Raw genomic sequence first — 20,100 nt, 5'->3', positions numbered from 1 at the left:
GCAGCACAAGTTTCAGTGCAGCATAACTGGAAAAAATGCACTATAACGCGGACAACACTGTCTGCGTCATACAGCTTTTTTATATTACTTTCAGACATTTGTAAAATTGCTAAATCATTAGCAAAGCTAATCATTCTCACATAGTCAAGACCTATTGGCTTTGCCGAGGCTTGTTTTATATGTGAGTAGTTGTGGATATTGGGCCCTAGCTCAGCCAGCACATAGGGTAACTGGGCAAACCTGCATATTTTCAAAAACTGGACATTTAAGGAAATCCAGGGTGGGATCACTTGTGTGACTCTCCCCATGGTTTTCTTACCCAGAAGCCCTTGTAAACCCCAAACTATAACTAAAACTACAGATTTACCTCACATTTCTCTGACACAAAGTAGGTCAGTCTTTGGGGAGCCACACATTTCATACCACCCTGGGTTCCCACACATCTCCCTATAAGAACGGTAACCCACTTGTGTTGATGGGGACAGAGACCACCACAGAAAAGGCCCTAAAGCACTGCATGTAGAGATCAGTGGGAGGGGTTGCTGCAGTATTTGGGGCCATGTTCAGCCCATGGAAACCTTCCAACCATACACAGTTTTGAAAAGTAGACACTTAGTACATTCCAGGGTGGTGTACCTGTATAGATCCCACAAGGTTTACGTACCCACAATATAGTGCAACCCTCAAATTTTGACTTAAATTACATATTATTACATATCTATGATAGACGCTTCCAGAATCAGCAAGAATTCACAAAATCCTTCCACACAGAATTATCCCACTTGTCCCGATAAAAACGCTGCCCCACTTGTGTGGCTGGGCCTAGTGCCCGCAACAGGAACTGATCAAACCAAGCTCAATGGGAGTCCCCTGCAAGGGTTCTCATTATCCTTGGCGTCCCTGGCACTAGGCCCAGCCACACAAGTGGGGCAGCATATGTATCGAGACAAGTGCGTAAAGCTGGATGGTAGGAACTTTGTGGATTCCTGATAATTCCGAAGTGTCCATCACAAAAATGCAAGGATGTTTGATTATAGGCAATGTTTGAGGTTTCCATTGTGGGTAAAGAAAAATTGTGAGATTCACACGAAGCACACCGCCCTGAACTACTCCGGTTGTCTAGTTTTCAGAAATGTCTGGGTTTGGTAGGTTCCATAGGTGGCGGCCGAGCCCAATCCCAGTTAATAGAGCTAACTCCATTGACAAATCTGATCAGTTTTTTTACATGAAAGGTTGATGTGTCCACTTTAAGTTTTGGGAGTGTGCCTGTCGAGAACGGTAGGCCCACCTGAAGTGGGGGAATGCTGTCCCGTAAGAACTTTGTGGATCCCTCTGTATTCTGGAAGTTTACATCACAGTAATACAAGGACAATTTGTGATTGTACGTAGAGTTTAAAGCATGCAGAGCATTGTGGTTAAGAAAATGCCATGGGAACCATGCAAGGCATACCACCCTGCATTCCGCCCGATGTCTAGCTTTCAGCAGTGACTCGGTCTGGTAGCCCAAAAAGAGCAGCCATTCAGCATGAAAAGTGCAACAATATTGGGATTTAGCCCCCATTTCTAGGCCCACATTTAAAATCAAATCCCCACAGAATCAAATGTCCTCTTGCTTGCTCTTGGGATGGAGATGTTTTAGTCCTCAGAGGAGAAGAAAGACAGTTGATTCTTTAGGGGGATTGTGAGGCCTTATCTAATGATGGCACAGACCCACCCCTTTGTTTTATAAAAAATAAAAAAAAACTGCCTTCCAGTGGGGTCTCTGTCTTCCCTGGGGGAGAAATTGGGGGTAGATCCCCTGACTGTGAATGAGGGGGCGGAAAGATTGGTTTGTACCTTTTGGGGGTTGGCCAATGCCAGAGTGCCACACCACACCTCTTGCTTCTGCCCCAATTGCAAAATCCCTGGTGTCTAGTAGACGTTTTACACCCCAGGGGGCAGATTTGGTGCAGCCTCCCCAATTGGGGCAATCTTATCTGTTTGCAGGGGGCAGAAAGAAACTATTGCCCTCTCTGAGTCAGAGCTATGGCTCGATGCAAGGGTAGGCAACCCAATTCTTTTGGGGGGGCATTTTGAAATCCAGGTGTCTAGTGGACTTTTGCACCCCAGAGGCAAATTGGGGGCAAACCTATTGCCTCTGGGGGCAGAAAGACTGGTTCGTCCCATTTGGGGAGGGAGTGGGCAATAACCCAATGCCAGAGTGCAACACCCGCACCCCTTTCTTTTGCTCCAGATGAAAAATCCCTAGTGTCTAGTGAGCTTTCTACCCCCAGGGGCAGATTTGGGACAACCTCCCCAATTGGGACAAACCACCTATGGGTTACTGGTAGGGCAGAAAGACATGATTGCCCCATCTGGGGTCAAGGGTATGACTAGATGCCAGGGTAAACTGCGCCATCCATTTGTATGTTTTTGAGTCATTTGGAAATCCCTGGTGTATAGTGGGGTTTCTGCTAAACAGAGGCACATTTGGGACAACCCCCTGTCTACCTGTGGGCGGGGTGGGGGCAGGACAACTGGTTTGTCTTTTTGGGATGAGGAGGGCAATGCCAGAGTGCAACGCCTGCACCCCCATTCTTTTGCCCCCAAATAAAAAATCCCTGGTGCGTGGTGGACTTTCTACCCCTCACCCCTCTGGGGGGCAGATTTAGGGCAACCTTCCCAATCTCCTAGGGGGCAGAAAAACTCTATTGCCCTGTCTATGGCAAGGGTATGGCTTGATCCAGTGTAAGCTGTCCCATCCTTTTCTTTGTGTTGACTCCATTTTGAAACCCCTGGTGTCCAGTTTCTACCACCCCGCCAGGGGCAAATTGGGACAAACCCCCTGCCTGCTCCTAGGGGGAAGAAATACAGGTTTGAACCTTTCAGGTTGGAGGCATGGCCCTGTGAATGGTGGGCTTCCCTGATACCTATATTTTTTTATACATTCCCTGGTGTTTAATGGGCTAGCTGCACCCCCTCCCAGAAGAGGCAGATTGGGGTAAACCTCCAATCTATCTCACGGGGGATCAGAAAGACAGTTGGTCGCTTATTGGAGTAGGGCAATGGCCATGCCCATGGTGGTCTGCCGTCTCTCCTTTTTCTAATGATTATCTTATCCATGATGTCTGGTGGGCTATCTGCCCTGGGGGTCTATTGGGGTAAATCCACTACCTGGAAAATATTAAGAAAAAATGGTAGGTGTAGAAGAAGACGAATAGAGAGAAGAAAGGTAGGTGGATATGTGACCTAAAAGTAACAGAGTTTGAATGAGTGAGAGGAGGAGAAGAGGTATTGTAGCGAACAAATAGTGAGGCAAATTGGGATGTTATGTAGTAAATGAGAAAGGTGGGTTAGAGAGATGAAGTGAACAATATGTAAGATTAAGAGAGAATGAAGTTAGAGATGAAGTTGAGTGTTGAAGTAGAGCAGGGGCCAAAAGAGAGGTATGGTAAAGAGAGATGAAAAGACATAAAGATGAAGTAAAGAGAGGATGTTGAGAGAGATGACATAGATGGTATTGAAATATTTTGGTTATTGGGGGGAAACCAATTGTGTGTCCACTCTATGCAGACAACATATTCATTTTGGATTTAACCCCTAGGTGATTAAATAGTCGTCTGCAGGTGCTCCATAAATTTGTTGAGGCTCACCACTTAAAGATCAATATATCAAAAAGTAAAATTATTTGTATGCATGGAAGAAAGAATCTGAAGTATGGACATTTTTAATGGTCTGTAGGCGGCCAAAAATTGGAACTTGTAAAATTGTATACATTTTTAGGAAAAATAGTGTGTGGCAACCTAAGCGAGAAAGCCCATATAGAAAATAATATTTCTAAAGCCACCATTCAGGGGAAAAGCTGGGGTTCCCTTTATAGGTCTACCGGGAAAAGACATTTTGCACTCTTATTGGAGGTGTTTCATGCAAACATCCCTGCCTCCTTGCGGTATGGTATAGAATTGATCGATGTAGAGAAATGGGGATTTCTAAATGCAACGGAAGGTCGAACTTTAAGAAGTTTAGCCTCAGTTAATTTGGCATGTTCCGCGGCTGCCCTCAGGTTAGAATTTGGATTGAGAAGTTCCTGGGCACAGGGTCTCGCTGGGGTAGTGTGTTGGATCTTAGGCTTGGCAAAGAGTGATTACTGCATACTAAACTTTTTGCTTAGGAAAAAAATCTTAGACCGTTTAAAAGAACAGTCATTAATTTTTAGAAATGTTATGACTGCGATTGATTTGCTGCAATTAAATCAGGCCTTGCTCTTCACTTTTACACCCCATCAATTAAGGGCCACCCTGAAACAGGCCACTTGAGATACAAATCTCTCTAGGGATAGGGTAGCACCCACTTTAAAGATGGGTAACCATCCGGCTATTGACTCCTACGTGATAAAGAAAGTACAGGCATATATTTCTTGGAACTTGCCACATGGAATGTGCTGTTTTTGGTTACTATGGAGGCAGGGTTTGCTTCCTTTAAACCCTTTACTGGTAAAATGGTATGGTTCATCACCAATCTGTAATTTGTGCAATAAGGGCCTGCAAGATGTAAATCATGTATTATTTATTTGCCCAACATTATTATCATGTCGACATAAATGGATGAGACCAATATGTCTACAGCTATCTATTCTTTCGGCCTCAGCACTAACTGAATTTCTTTATGAGCCACCAAATGAAATGTTTTGTCATAGAATTTTTTACTTTTTAATGTGTTTTTTTAAACGTGTACAAAGTTCTGTTAGGTATGTAGGGAATAACTGTTAAAACGTGCTCTGAGTGGACGATTTTATTCTTTATTTTGTGATGCTATTTTAGGGCAGCTATGTTATCTTATGTCATTTACCTCCTAAACTCTCGAAGGACATTTTAATCGTTTTGTACTGTACATTATATTGCTATGTTTTTAATCTGAAAACCTTTTTAATGTTGGATTCCGCTTACAAGTCCTTGATGTCTTGTTGGAAAGGAATATTGTTCTATATTAATTTTGTTATCACAGTAGAATCCACTTTTTGTGTTGTTGGTTTCTCGGTTTATTTGGACCTCCACGGAGTTCCCTAATCATAAATAAATTGACTTGAACTATGATTGAAAAATATGGAGATGAATTTGAAGCAGAACAGTGAGGTGCACAGAGATAGATAAAGTAGAGAGTAGGTGAGGAGAGAAAGGGGTAGAGTGGTAGAGATTGGCACAGGTAGTTGTATGGAGATGTAAAGTTTTGAGAGAGTTTTGCAAGAGAGGAAAGGTAGATGGGTGACATAGAGAGAATGGAGATAGAGTAGTGTTAGGTACATAAAAGGTTTATAATAGGTAGCCAGAGAGCTAAAGGGAGAAGGATGAGATGGAAAAAGGGAGGTGAAGTGAGAAGTGAGACAAAGATGTTTTTTGTTGTTTATTTAATTGCCGTCAACTGCCTAAGAGTTTTAGGGTTATGGTTGGGGAGGCTCGACATGCACGCCAACCACTTTGAAGTGTACACACACACACACACACACACATTATAGTGAGAATTTTAATTGTGATAATCACTTAAACAGGTGGCCTTCTTGAAGGTAAGGGCCCTAGGCAGTGATACATTTTCCCATGCCCTAGAATGTCTCCGGATTACCTTGTAAACACTGGAATCCTTTCCAGCATTGGTTGTTTCTAGGCTATGGCAAAATTAGCATTATGCCAGTCTAGTTATCGTAGTATTTACTGCTTATTCTTGTTATGCAAAATTCTTGAATTTACGTTATTATACCAGTTTCACTCAATTGAATGTTGAGTGCGATAAAAATTTGCTGTGAATGCGGTGTACGCAGGAAAAAATTTACAGAACCACAAGGGAACAGCGCAAAAGACAGAGTTGGCTGCTGTTGCCTGTGGTGATTTTGATTTATTTGCACTAATTGTTTTGCGCAAAATGCATCCTTCTTTCAAAAGTGAACGAGATTATATTTTGCCCTAAAATACAGCGCCAGATGCCAACCTAGCATTTCACACAATTTGATGTAATTGCATATAATTTTGCTAAGTTTCTGTGTAATTACACAAAAGTGAGGTATGCGAAATTTCCACAGCCCAAGATGTTTCTTCTACATCTTTTTTTCTTCTGAACCTACATTCAAGCAAATCACCTCCACTAGATAGAAACAATAGCTTTTCCTCAAGATTCAAATAATTGGACTTCACACAGTGCTTTGGATTGTTTCGCATTGACCATTTTATTTTGACCGTTTTGTAATTGTTTGATTGCATATCCTTGTAAGTACTATAAAAAATTAATTCAAATGAGTATGAACCTAAATGACAGCCAGGCCCCAACTCAGCGCCTTCAAACTGGCCCTCTCTTTCCAAGCTGATGGGAAATTCTGATGTACTCATTTTGTTATTAGAATTATTTATGACGGGAATCTGGAATAGGGGATGTCAGATTATTATAGTATTAGGAGTATTTCCCTATAAAACTGAAAATGTTCATGGAATTTATTTTTAATTCACTGGTTTCTGTAGTTATTTCCCAAATTGTAGGCCATTTTCCACGACGTTTCCCATCAGGTTATAACTGGTGAACATGTGCTCCACAAACCCTGAAGTATCACTACTTCCTATAACACCATATTGCTTGGAATAGCTACTTGGCAGGCAAATGAAGTTAACTAGCAAATCACTATTTGGCCTTGCTTATCAACGAGGCCCCAGCAGTCTCCATCTCCCGTCTATTGGTGCAATTCTTACCTACTTGTCACTTTAATTTTTGTCTAGGCTAACAGCACGGCTTTATGCTTGACTGTAAGAAATTGGATTATTATTTGGACGTGGGTGGTGTCTACACACTTCAAGGAATAATCACAGGACTTGTCAGGGTGAACCCTCAAAGTCACTAAATTAACCTGAGCTCAACCCCTGGTAGTTGCGACACAAAGCAGACAGGCTTAACTTAGACGAAGGGTAAATACTTACGCAGTACCAAAACAGTAATAAAGTCAAAGTGCAGAACAATAAAACTCCAAAACTTAGAAATATATAGTAAAATTAAATAAACAAAAAAGGTCTCAATCCACCCCAGTTCACTTCTAAATCCTCCCGGGACCTCAGGAGAGGAATTTAGAGACTCACAGGATGTCAGGTAGAGGCCAACAACAAGGTCCAGTCCAAGTCCTGTTCCACTGATCAGCTATGTAGTTGCAAGAAAGGCCTTTTGCTGCTTGTTATATCTCTGTAGCTTGAAAAAGAGGTCAGCTTTCTGAACCTTGCTGTCCTCTTCTTTGTCTTTGTACAAGAGCTAGTAGGACCAGTTATTCCGGGCTTTTGGGAGGTTGCAGCCAGCAGTTTCAGTCCTCTTCTGATTTTCCTCATGTCCATAGCACTCTAAAGTGTGTGCCTGAAGATGCCAGATTTATGCCTGGCATGAGTTAGTGGGTGGAAAGAACTCCTGTACACCCCCTAGCATTGGGTAAAAGTTCCCGGTGCCAGCCCTTCCCACTTCAGCAATTTTCAAGATGGTGAAATTCATTTGCCACACTCAGCTTGGGCTCTGAGAGTTGAAGGTGTGTGTGTGAAGTGTACAATGGGAATCTTAGTATCCTCCCATACCTAACATTGCAATTCAGACATCCTCTGTACTCACAATAAACCCAAAGACAGATGTCTGGAAGAAAACTTTAGAGTTTTCCAGCAACCATAGTGGAGAGACGAATTGTTTTGGTAAATTGATTCCCTTCATTTCAAGTATGCCCCCAGTGCAATATGTACAACACAGAGACAGAAGCCTGGTAAAACGAGGCATGGTTCATCAGCGACCAGTGGATGCACAAAAATTGTCTTGCCATCCTGACCTCTGCCTTTCAAGTGTGCTCCAAAGTGTTATCTTTAAACCCAGCAGAACTGTCAAACAGGATTTGACACTCAAGGCATAGGCTTGAAGCCATGTATGCACTGTTGCTGTAGTGGATGGCACAATAGGTGCAGCAGTCCATTGGTGGCATTTTACTTTCAGGCACTGGGTACATCTTGTACAATATACTAAGGACTTTTATGTAAGTTAAATATGCCAATTAGAAACATGCCAATTCACTCATATTTAAAGGGGGAACACAGTCACTTTAACACTGGTTAATAAGGTTAAAGTGCACAGAATTCAAATGCAAGCAAAACTATAGTGTCCAGAAAAAGGTGAAACATACGGGAGTGAGCACACAGAAAAGGCAAATTTCCTACAATGACCAATTGCTTACAAATGCAAAGAAGAGGTTTTAGGTCAGCTCTTTAATTCACTTATTTGGATCAGCCGCTTCTTTTGAGACACTGTCAGTCACTTCTTAGATCACAAGCTGAGGAGTTTTGCTCTCTCACCATCATATTATTGGATGTGGACTGCATAATTTTTTCATCTATGGAGTGCGTGTGCATTGAAAAGCATTTTACATCTAAATAAAATGTACACTCAACCATGACAGTTTGTTGTCACATTCAGTTCTTTATTCCAAACATGCTTTCTATACAGAATACAGAAAGCAATCTTTTTTAAGAGTACCATCCAATTTCATTAGTGTGTTTGCCATGATTTGCGCTCCAGTACCATATCACCAGTAAATACCACATCACCTCTAAAATCATCATTAATACCACCAGGACCAAAAACACCACCCATAACCCCTTAACCAATAGCACCATCAAAACCACACCATTAGCATCATTACCACCGCTATTTAACCAAGCAATGGCCAAGCCAATAATTCTCGCTTTAACAAGCTATTGCATGGAACTCCATTTCTGCATGTCTGTTTGCATGCGTTGTCACATTAAACCCAGTCCTATTGGTTTTGACACCTTGTTTTACGCTGTCATTTTTTTCACAACTGCCATTCATTCTGTAAAAGTGTATCCCTTTGTTACAACTAACTGATATTCACCTCCACAGGTGTCTGTTGTGGATTTACTACTGATCAAAGTTCCTCTGTGCCTGCAGTGCTTCTCAATAATAACAGAAATATGGACCTCCTGGCAGGTGTGTTTACAGCTAGATGTAGAAAGCAGATCCTAGCCAGCAAACAGTGGATCACCAATCACAGTACGGAAGCGGGGATGATTGAGGGTTGTCCATAGCCAGGAGGCTTCTTAATTGGCCGGGAACTTAAATAATAAATGTCAATATAACCAAGCTCATTGGGAGATGTATTCACCTCAGAAGGATGAAGAGCAGAGTCAACTCTACCTGATTCATATCTGCCAGCTTCTACACAAGCATTGAGATATTGCACTGCTTATTGTTTCATTGACATGCCTACCCTTTTCCAGGGTGTACATACAAATTATAGACTCGGACATCTTAGCGTGTCTCTACTATTTTAGTGGTCTGTCTGTTTTGAACTACCCCAGCATTATTGCTAATATGGAGTCCAGCTTCGGGGGAAGAATGGAGACACGCACATAGATGGGAGGATCCTGAATGCCCTTAAATGGAAAGTACTTTTATTTTTTCCTCAGTTCTACACATGACTACCTGGAATGTGCGTGCACACCTGCTTACTCCTCAATACACCAGCGGCAGTCGCCATTAACAAAGGGTGGTGGGGTGAGGTGGGTGGGGTTGCGCTGGGACGGGGGTAATACAATATTTTTTAAAACCTTACCTTTTGCCACTGGCTGCTCCTGCGTTGTGTCTCATCACCCCGCGTCTCCTCTTCCTGCCTGCTGGTCCCAGCAGCCCCTGGGACAGACTCCCTGTCCAATTGGTCTTAGGAGGCAGGAAAGGCGCCCTGATCAGACCAGGGAGTCTGTGGGGTTTTTCCAGCCCAGCTGCTCAATGCAGCTGGGCAGGAGAAAACCTAAGTGCTCATGTGTGTGTTGGCCAGTCTGAGACGGCCGGCCAAACACACATGACCACTTGGGGAATGGAGTGCACTAGCACTCCTCCTCCCCCTCCCATGCCTCGGCCCTGCTCCTCCCAACACCGCTGGCTGAGAGCCGTCAGATGTAAATTATAACGATGCAAGAACATTGTTTTATTTTACATTTGCTGGCTCTGAGCCAGGCAGTGGGACGACGCTCCTCCACCATTACGGAGGAGCCGCCACTACAATACACTATTGCTAAGGAATTTTGTCGCTTTGATTACATTGTGATCAGTGCTTTAAATGGACCGGTACTGAGTACCAGCACTTTTTTTTATTTTTTGAGAGGGACAGTACCTGCACTTCTCAAGAAAAACGTAATACTTTTAATTGGAGAGTATCTGCACTTCTCAGAAACAAGCAAGGTCTCTGGTACAGAGTACCTGCAGTTCTATTTTCCCATTTCAAGCACTGATTGTGATTGATGCAGAACTGTCCTGCTCTAGAAAATTTGACTGGGATCAGGTGCCCTCGCCACCCTCCTCTGGCTCACATACCATCCTAACGCGCTCCCGTTCGTTTCTGGCCTTGAACCCTGATCACAAGGCAACCTCCCTTCGAGCAGCCCCTTTTTGGCAGGAAGGATTAATGCTTAATCAATGGCTGCTAAAGACCCGGCCCCCAGCTCGCGCTCAGTGTGCCATCGCAGCATCTCCAGGGACAGGGTCGTCTGTCATAGGCCGTTTGTCACCCTGATCACTGAGGGGGTCGATAGTTCCCAGCACGGACTACAGGAAGCCCACAGAAAACCATTTAGAGCGGGCGCCATTTTCAAAATGATCTGCATTAGCCTTGTCTAAGAAAGTGTTTTTAAACTGAGATTTAGCGTTTGAGACGGAGTTCATACGGTTCAAAGGTGCAGCCGGAAGCATGAATTTAAAACTCGTTAAAGGATGTTAGTGCTACAATATATTGATCTGAGGAAATAGGGAAAAGCTGCGCGAAAACCGCTGCACGCCTTTGCTGAATGAAATGCACACCAGTGTTTGCTATTCTTGGAGCCCAGCCCAGCAACCTGCCACACTGGCACGTTAGAAAACGCGTCCAAATACATACTGTTAGCTATTAAACTATGTGCCACAACCGGAGTTTTAAGTAGGTAGGCTATCCTGGAAATGACTCCGGGGCACATGCATCAAAGGAAATTGCATTCGCAAATGGTGCGAATCGCAAAATTCGGCCGTTTGCGAATGCAATTCCCATTTTTGGGATGCATTAACATTTTTGTAATTTTCGCAATTTAAGAAATCGCAAAATTGAGATTTCTTAAATTACGAATTTGCAAATAAGGGGAGCAAATTACCATGAAGTTGACCTTAATGGTAATTTGCGAAAACTTTGAAAAATGCACTAAAGTGCATTTTTCAAAGTTCCATTTTACACACACACATGCCCTTGGGGCATGTGAGTGTGCAAAATGAACTTCTAAGCAGATTTCAGGGGTGCAACAGGGGGTCCACCCTTGAAATTGCATTCTTAATTTGCGAATTTCTAATGGTGAATTGCAAATTAAGAATGTCTTTCCATTCATTCCTATGGGCCTCTAGGCCCATAGGAATGGATGGAGAGGTATTCCTTAATTGCGTTTCTCAATTAGAGAATCGCAATTAAGGAATTTTAAGAAATCGCTATTTTTTAAGCAATTTCTTGATGCATTGCAGTTTGCAATTCCTTAATTGCGATTCCTTATTTTTCGCAATTAAGGAATCGCAGAATGCAATATTGATGCATGTGCCACAGCACGGGCAACTTGTCGTTAGGTCGACCAATGTCCTATGTCAAAGAGAAACAGTCTGCCAGGATTTTTTGTGACCCTGATAAATTATGATAATAAATGAAAGCGAATGCCTTCAAGAGGAGGGTAGAGGATTACCAAAATGCATGAATTTAAGAAGTTTGATTCAAGAACCATGGGGCCTCATTTATGAAAAGTGACGCATCGCTGCGTGAAAACAGCGATGCGTCACTTTTCACTGCGCACTCCTTGCGACACCAATGATACGTCATATTTAATGTATGGCGCATCATGTCGCAAGGAGTTACAGATACGTCAGTATTTCTGACGTATCTGTAAGCGCAAAAGTGACGCATTGCTGGAGTGTGTCACAAAAGTGACGCAACTTCAGCAATGCTCCCTTTCACATGGGGCAAGCCCCATGTGAAAGGGCCTGCGTCAGTCTTACGCCTGCTGTGAGGCAGGCGCAAGATTTTGACGCAACGGCGTCCTAAAAGTGACGCAGTGAAATCTCATAGATTTCACTGCGTCACTTCTACGACCCTTCCTTGCGTCAATACGCCCCCCTTTCATACATTATACCTGGAGCAGGTATAATGTGACGCAGGGGTTTACAAAGTGACGCATCTACCTAGATGCGTCACTTTGTAAATATGGTGCAAGAAGGCACATTTTTTACTCCGCTGGTGCGTCACAAAAAGTGACGCACCAGCGGCGTAAAAGTGACGCAAGGGCTCATAAATGAGCCCCCTGGAGCTGAGTGAGAAGGGGTGGAGAAGGCAATGGGCCAATTGGGATACCCCCACCAACAAGGTTTCTAAATTATATTGCACGTGGCTATTCGCCGCACAACTCAAACTGGTGGGAATATGGGATGGTAGAAGGGACAATGAAAAATTCAATGAGGATTGTTACTAGTTCATTTACAGTCGACTTCTAACCAACGCTTCTTCATACCCTTGTTCTGTGGCTGCGCTAGACATGGGTAAAAATGTATTGTCTCGCACCTCAGGGAAGCGGTTTACTTCTGATGAGATCCCACAATAACAAACTGTTCAATGGCTGTACTTGTATCCCTCTCTGGATGGGTAGCCATGTATTTTCAATTGGACTGCACCTGGAGCCATGGCCAGGCTCAGGAGCATACTGTGTGGCATGCTTCCAGGTAGAGGTTCGCAACACATTTCTGATGGTGATCCCCTGGAAAACGTAAATGTCTGATCAAGGACAAGTATGTTGCTTAATTCCTTTTCTATTAATTTTTTGGATTTTTTTTCAAGACACCACCTAGAGCTGAAAGCCCCATAAAGTGTCCCCGAGCAAATTAATAAGAGGAGTTTTGTCAAAATGTAACTTTCACACGTCACTCACATTTCCAAGAAAGTCTTTTGCCTTCTGGGGCACATTTCTACTACTCTTTTGAAAAATGACTTCTAATCAAAAACCAAGTTTCCCTATGTGCAGAAACCTACTCATCCCCTTGTTCTGATAAAAAAATTATGTGATTCTGCATGCGGTGTATGATGTGCGCCTGAGATACTCAAAAAGCCCATCGGCTCTCCTACATCTCTTCCTCTTACAGGCACTTCGAGGCTGCGCATTTTTAACCAGCCCACTTGGCAAATCATTATAATTAATCATTTTCAGAGGCTGATCACGATCAATCTTGTTTCACCATTAAATAGCATCATTTGATGATTAGGGTGATTCATGATTGGAGATCAGCATGCACAACCATGCACAACTTCAAAAGACACTCAGCAAATCACCAACTGAGAACTGTCAATGGTTTAATGACCGTACCCACAAAATGACCATAAGCTGAGAGCACGCAGAAGTAGGCTCAGCATCAGCATACGCTTCGGCTGGACAGTATTGCGATATTCATCCTACTTTAATGATCACAATTTTAATTAAAATGCCATTTGATAGTAGTGATGTAATTAAGGATGCAAGGGGCAGTGTGATTATCTTACATTCAACATATGTTCAACTACCAATCAATATGTTAATGATGTTCAATTTCTCTTTACCATAACAACAAACAATAAACATACAATGGAGTCAAATGTAATTTAAAAATTTGAGGTTAGTATGTGCAATCATTATTAGCATTGGTTAGTTAGTTACACAAATGGAACTAATCGAGTGGCCTAAGCACTGGTGAAGGGATACATAGTGTAAACCCTTAGATGAGAAAGATAAAGTCACTCACAAGTGTTCAAGGCTCCCCCTATTAGCTATCTGTCCTGGGTAGAGGACAATGTTTTGTGCAGAGTGTTTCTCAAAGAGGTCAAAGATCTACAGGCAGTAAACAGATATGATTATTCCATCACTATGCTGATCTCAAAATGTCCCCTTTATAACATCCCTTTAGCTTCAGATGCACAATGAGGTGTGATAGGACAGGGGCAACACTTTAAGAAATGGCTGCCAAGGCACCAGGAGCAGAATAGGAGCATTAGGAAATATGAAAGATTTTTTTTATGGCCTTGCTGTTGAGGAAGGGTTGGAGCTCAGTTTGTGGAAGGGATGCTGCATGGCAATGCCTTGACGATCAATCAGTCTTGATGAAATGCATTCACTTCATGTCACGTATCTGAGAGCTTTGCAAATTTTAAATGACTTGAGGTATTTTTGCTTCTTTGCATGTGTGTCACAGTGAAAAGGTAACAATACCTACAGTACTGAACATGAAACCTCTGAGAGACGAAAAGAACAGTGATACTCAGGGACACACATTAAGATGAGCAGAGTACAGGTGGACATAGCCTAGGTGGAGTGCCTTCCAGGCTCATATGGCCTTCTAGGAGTGCTGGAATAATTTCACCATCAGGTCTGAGTTCTCTGCTCCTTGAAAGAGAATAGTGCAATCTAATCTCTCGGCTAAGGACCTTTGCTTCCAATTTGTCTTCTAAATTCACTTTTGAAATGACCACTCAGCTCATTAGTGACTTCCCCACAACACTAGTATTAGAACTCTACTCTTCTTCATCTTTAAGCCCAACTGTCCCTCTTTTTACTTGCCCTGCTAGATGCATTCTTACACTTAAGCTGGCACAGCCCTTATCATTATCACCACTTTGACATATGTATCCAGGGCTCAAGTCGGGGTACCACGCGGGTGGACGGCGTCCCCCCACTTATTTTAACGTATTTTACAGGGCGGACGCCGTCCCCCCTGACCAAAAGCTGGACTGGACAATGATGGTGTTACTTACTGGACCGGCGCACCGCCGATCTCCCAACCTTGACCTCGCATCCTGCTTCCTCCTCTCTCCACCCCTCCCATCACCCTCCCCTGCCCACTCACTCGCTACCCATCTCATGCTCCCTCTCCTGAAGTCTGTGCCCCGCTCTCCCCTCTCACAGATGCTCCCCCCCCGCACTCTGTTCGTGACCTGCTCACACCCCCCCCCCTCTTTGAGCCTTCACACTTTCTTAACTACGAGGCGCGCATCCTTTCCCCATTTCTCGTCCCCTCACTCCTCTCTTCCCGTGACTTCATTCACCCACCCCCCCATACACCCAGGGGCGAACTGCTACTGGTGCAGTGGCACCGGGGGCCGTGCCCACTGAAACGTGATTATTACTGCATTTCTATGTTTTTTTCTTTCGTGACGTCACTTCCTGTCGTGACGTCACATCGTGTCTCTGAGCGTCCCCCCACTTCTTTATTTAGGACTTGTGCCCTGTATGTATCCCTCCAATCAAGTAGCTCATCTTCCTGTCCACACCAGCATACTTTGCCTACCATCCTAACTGCTGTTTTCAACAACATTGCTTCATTTTGATGGTGGTATTTCTCCTCCTCACAGAGCATGTTGCTGGTGCAGCCTTCTGTTCCAACTAGTCCCTCTTCTCCCAGTGTCCATTTGTCAGCTAATCCTTTGAACTTTTAGTGTTCAATAGGCTCTTCAACTATCTCTGATGATTAAACCTAGATCTTTTGACTGGTTGTGAGTGTTTGATTGATTCAGATGCTCCGCCCATTACCACCCCCTTTTGTACCGCTTTTGGCCGCCATAAGTGTGGCAGGGTATGCCCAGACGTGAGTCCCTTGCTCACTTTGCCACTGGATTCAAGCAAGCCGGGCTGAAGACGGCTGTAATGCCAGAAACAGGTCCTCGGAAGCTTGTTTCCGGTCCAGGGAAGGCATGGCTTGGCAGTTCGGGCTGGAGTGTTCCCATGAGGCACAGGGTCAGACTGATTTGCATATAGCCATGTCTGAACTGGGGTGGCAGAGTGGGCTAAAGAACGGTGATGGATTAAACCCAGATCTTTTGACTGGTTGTGAGTGTTTGATTGATTCAGATGCTCCGTCCATTACCACCCCCTTTTGTACCGCTTTTGGCCGCCATAAGTGTGGCAGGGTATGCTCAGACGTGAGTCCCTTGCTCACTTTGCCACTGGATTCAAGCAAGCCGGGTTGAAGACGGCTGTAATGCCAGAAACCGGTCCTCGGAAGCTTGTTTCCGGTCCAGGGAAGGCATGGCTTGGCAGTTCAGGCTGGACTGTTCCCATGAGGCACAGGGTCAGACTGATTTGCATATAGCCATGTCTGAACTGGGGTGGCAGAGTGGGCTAAAGAACGGTGATGGATTAAACCCACATCTTTTGACTCGTTGTGAGTGTTTGATTGATTCAGATGCTCCGTCCATTACCACCCCCTTTTGTTCCGCTCTTCAACTATCTAGTCACAAACTAATGAACACTCAGTAGCCTGGCTTTTTGAATCCATGGAGACTGCAGCTACACAACCATTAAAACTTCTGCATACTACATTCACCTGTTCTCCAGACTTTTACTATGTGACGTGCCCACAGCATTAAGCAAAAACAACAGTTCATGTACAGAATGCAGAACAATGTCATACATTCACCTCAGTACAGAGATCTGGGCTTAAATCCATCGTTTCTTTGCTCACCATGCCATTCCAGTTTGAACCCAGCCATATGCAAATCAGTCTTGACCCTGTGCCCCATGGAAACAGTCCAGCCCGAACTGCCAAGCCAGGTCCTCCCTGGACTGGAAACAAGCATCCAAGGACCGGTTTCGGGCTTTCAGCCGCCATCAGCCTGGATAGCTTGATTCCAGTGGCATGGAGAGCACGGGACTCACGTCTGAGCATACCCGTCCCACTCGGGGTGACATTTGCAAAAACAACAGGTGATGGACAGAATGCAGAACAATTTCATACATTCACCCCAGTACAGCGATCTGGTCCTAAATCCATCGTTTTTTTGCTCACCATGCCGTTCCAGTTTGAACCCAGCCATATACAAATCAGTCTCGACCCTGTGCCCCATGGAAACAGTCCATCCCGAAATGCCAAGCCAGGTCCTCCCTGGACTGGAAACAAGCATCCAAGGACCGGTTTCGGGCTTTCAGCCCTCATCAGCCTGGATAGCTTGATTCCAGTGGCATGGAGAGCACGGGATTCACGTCTGAGCATACCCGTCCCACTCGGGGTGACAATTGCAAAAACAACAGGCGATGGACAGAATGCAGAACAATGTCATACATTCACCTCAGTACAGCCCGAACTGCCAAGCCAGGTCCTCCCTGGACTGGAAATAAGCATCCAAGGACCGGTTTCGGGCTTTCAGCCCTCATCAGCCTGGATAGCTTGATTCCAGTGGCATGGAGAGCACGGGACCCACGTCTGAGCATACCCGTCCTACTCGGGGTGACCATTGCAAAAACAACAGGTGATTGACATAATGCAGAACAATGTCATACATTCACCCCAGTACAGAGATCTGGGCATAAATCCATCGTTTTTTTGCTCACCATGCCATTCCAGTTTGAACCCAGCCATATGCAAATCAGTTTTGACCCTGTGCCCCATGGAAACAGTCCAGCCCGAACTGCCAAGCCAGGACCTCCCTGGACTGGAAACAAGCATCCATGGACCGGTCTCGGGCTTTCAGCCCTCATCAGCCTGGATAGCTTGATTCCAGTGGCAAGGAGAGCACGGGACTCACGTCTGAGCATACCCGTCCCACTCGGGGTGACAATTGCAAAAACAACAGGTGATAGACATTATGCAGAACAATGTCATACATTCACCCCAGTACAGAGATCTGGGCCTAAATCCATCGTTTTTTGCTCACCATGCCATTCCAGTTTGCCCACAGCATTCAACACTTTCCATAACCTCACTATGCTAATGGCTATTTGCTCGCTCAACCTCTCTAACACTACACTAAAATTGATCTCCTACAGTTGGGGTGGAAATATCCCCTTCACTGGAAACAGGCATGTACTCCTTCCCTCAGTGACCCAACTGCGTGTGAAACTGATACCCTGTTTTTGTTGGCCCAGCCGACACCCTAATATAAAGTGTGCTGAGGCTGTGTTGAGGCTCAGGCCTGACCATGTTTTTTTAAAGGTCCTGAATCTGTTCTGTGACCTGGAGGGATATGACAAGTATGCCCTCTTTGCAGACTTGGGACTACTTTCTGTGTCCTGGATTGTTGACAGTGAAGTGGAGGCAGCAGCATCCCAATACAGTTGTACATGGTAGTACTGAGCAGACCTTTTTCTTTTTCAGAGGGAATGTAGCCTATCATCCTCATATATGTACAGATTGGCATTAATGTAACACCCACACTATTGTGCTGATAACCTGTGTGCATTTGGGGAGCGTGTATGTATAGTGTGGATGGGAGCAAGGCTGTTTGTGGTGAGAATCTGATTGCTACATCCATTTTAGATGGTACATTCCAAATTTGACATAGCACAAAATGAAGGATAGGGTACGGCTTCCCCAGACAGTGGAAATGTATTGCCTGCATTTCTAGAGCTCAAGGGAGGATCCCCACACCCTGAAGTGAGGGAGGATGGAGATAGGGCTACCCTCAGAAATTCTGTTGACATTCTAGCAGGAAATTGCTGATTAGTCCTTTGTGAGCACTACAATTTTGTGGGTGGTAGGGCAAGGCAGTGAGTCAGTAGATTTTGTTAGGAGTGAACATGTTTCAAGGCAGGACATGCCATTTGTCTTTCCCGGAGTGCTACTTCAGGAAGGCTGATGATAATCAGGTGCAGAGTTTTCACATTTCATTTTGCCCATGTTTGGGCATGATACTGTTTGGAGCTAATATCATCAGTACCTGCTGTGAGAGCCATCATGCACAAAAGCTGTGTCAGGACTGCAGCCAGAAAATTACATTAGGAAGAGACCACTCTAAACTGCTTCCTTGACTTTAGACAGTGGATTAATATCCACTGTCTGGAAAATGAGTATAAATGCGGGATCCAAACTATCCCAATTGGTTCTAGTTCTCAATTCTTCTTGCCCAAGGAAGTGAGTGTTCCACAGAGTACTCAAAGTGCTGCTATCATTCAGGGCTGTGTCAGCATCACATCCAGCCTCCTACAGATAAGGGGTTAGCACCTGAATTCTACACAACTTGGTGGAGAAGCTGTGGGTCTGCCTAGCACCTAGAAGCCTGCCTATGAGCTCAGAGAGCGTAGGAGAGTTCCTGGCCCTGCAGCAGGAGAGAATGTCCAAGTGGAGAAGCCCAGCATTGCGCCTGGTCTGTGGAGCACCCAGAGCCAGAAAATGTGGCTTGTGTTTGGCAGTGTGACCAAAGCCGATCTAAACTGAGAGGGGTTACCTGGACACTCTGTTTGGTTCATTGCTGAACTGTGTAAAGTGGCAACTAGCACCTAAATGACAGGCTGCCTTCTGGCATCTCCTCTATTACCCGAGGGACCTGTTCTACCGATGTGTTCCAAAGAAAAAGTTCATAACTACTGGAGGCCGGATCTGTGAAAGGACAACTATAAGCCTAGGCCTGCTATGCTGCGTTCTTCAGCTACAGTATCCTTGAGATGGGGATGATGGTATGATCCAGCTCCTACTTACAAACAGATGCTGGTGTTGTGACCTCAAAGGGCGCACCACAATCACTCCCACGTTGAGCCGTGTTATCACAAACCGGTAAAACACACAGCCATTTAACAAGAATGAAAGAGTGTTTTTTACTCTAGAACTGCATGTTGAAAGGAATAACAAGTACTGTTATAAACTTGACTGCAAGATACAAATTGACCTGACCAACAGGTCCTCATATTTACTGATTCCCCGCATAAACCAAGTAGTAAACTTGGTTTACTACTTCTCACCTTAGGTGTTCATGCAATACTAGATCACCGTAGTAGTCTGTGAGTTGCAGCACACTGCTAGACTACTGTAGTGGGGCAAGAACTGCCTCTGTTGAACTAGAACACTGTGGTGGGTGTGGAGACTATAACATCTTGCTTTTGACCATAATTTTTGAACCATTTTGCTGAGCCCCATTACTGTGTGTAGTATTTCATTTTGCTGAGCTATTGAAGAACCTATCTTTTTCTACGACAAGCACTGGGCTGAACAGTACGTTTTTTGTGTATTGGTTGACTATGAGTTTAGAGTCTCTGCCCCCAACACCACGTCCATGTGAAGACATTGACTGTTTTGGCAGGCCCTACGACACAAGAAACAAACTAC

The 20,100-nt window shown here is 44.4% G+C and overlaps 1 protein-coding gene across 1 annotated transcript in view; it reads left to right on the top strand.

The window, feature by feature from the left end:
• Window positions 1-20,100, top strand: part of LOC144753478 (zinc finger matrin-type protein 4-like) — a 915,282-nt gene that overhangs the window by 46,204 nt on the left and 848,978 nt on the right. The gene's annotated exons all lie outside the window — the stretch shown is intronic.

This window comes from Lissotriton helveticus, chromosome 5_1 (genome assembly GCF_964261635.1).
Source record: "Lissotriton helveticus chromosome 5_1, aLisHel1.1, whole genome shotgun sequence".
NCBI lineage: Eukaryota > Metazoa > Chordata > Amphibia > Caudata > Salamandridae > Lissotriton > Lissotriton helveticus.
This window is presented reverse-complemented; position numbering and strand designations above follow the sequence as displayed.